We start from the raw sequence: 1,235 nt of genomic DNA, 5'->3' as shown, positions 1-1,235 counted from the left end.
ATAGAGTCTTTTCCTAGTGTAACTTTCGTGCACCTTTATCGTGCTAACTGCATAATCTGTACCGTTCTGTGTTCGGTGGGCTCCTAAACGGACTGTATACATAGAGGGTTTCCTGAAAAGAAGATAAACACCAGTTAGTAAATATCTGCCCATTGAGAAAAAATACTGATCCATAATAGATAAACATTCAATCGACAAGCGCATCATGCAGGAGCCAATTTTAAAAGCCAATATTCATTTAGGGTGCAACGCTACCCTAAATGTTCCGCACTACTTTGTTAATGCTCAAGATCTCTCTTGGTTTGGTCTCCCTCGAGAGGTACCACACTCTGCCGCTGCAGAGTGTCGTGAGGTTCTACCACTTCTGAAAAAAAAAGGTTTCAGAAGAGGTAAAACCGCTGTATTTGTATTTTGTGGTACTTCTTTCTGTTTTTGTTGGATCTACAAATTATCATTTAAGCTTAACTTCTTCGGTTACACATTATTATTCTGTGTGTCCTTATAGATATCTTACTAAGGCCTGAAATAGCCAAGTGGTCAACAGCGTGAGTGCAGTAGCAAAGGCCCTTTTAGTGGACCGGGGTTCAAGCCCGTGACTGCTTAATACGATTAACAATTGCATTGATTGTTTTTTGTAAATCCCAATGACCTGGTGGTCGTGCCGGAATATAAAGAACATTATTGAATACCAAGATACCAAGAACATTATTGGTATCTACAATTTACAAGCCATTAGAATTATAGGAGAATTTGTAACTTTCTTTCTATTCTCCTTATATTTCTTCCTTCTTAAAACATTTTCTCACTTCACTTTTCACCCAAAAGCGAAAGTTCAATTTGATTTCTACCTGCATTTTTAAAATAGGTTTCGTAGCACAAAATAAATTTCATTAGGAATGTTTTCTTCAAATTCCTGCCTACTCACTGATGAGCTGCCAATTTGTTCTCGCACAGCAGACCAGTCCTAGTAATGACATTCTTTAAAGAGCCTGGAAAACTGGAAATATTTAGTTCGTATAATGGCATCCTTCTCCACCCGACGAGGAAACTTTTTGAGTTCCAATCCAGCCAATGACGCCAGAAATGTTTAAGGACCATTTTCACAAGGTGGCGCAGTTAGTCGATCTCAGCGACAGTACAATCGGTTTTTTTTTATTATTCAGGAGACTAGGGTTTCTCCCTCCCAGCAAACAGCAATCGACCACGCAATTTGCTGACATGTTATATATTGAAAG

This window comes from Mastigoproctus giganteus, chromosome 6 (genome assembly GCF_048544385.1).
Source record: "Mastigoproctus giganteus isolate SK-2022 chromosome 6, ASM4854438v1, whole genome shotgun sequence".
Classification (NCBI taxonomy): Eukaryota; Metazoa; Arthropoda; class Arachnida; order Uropygi; family Thelyphonidae; genus Mastigoproctus; species Mastigoproctus giganteus.
The sequence above is the reverse complement of the archived record's forward strand: the minus strand, read 5'-3'. Positions refer to the sequence as shown.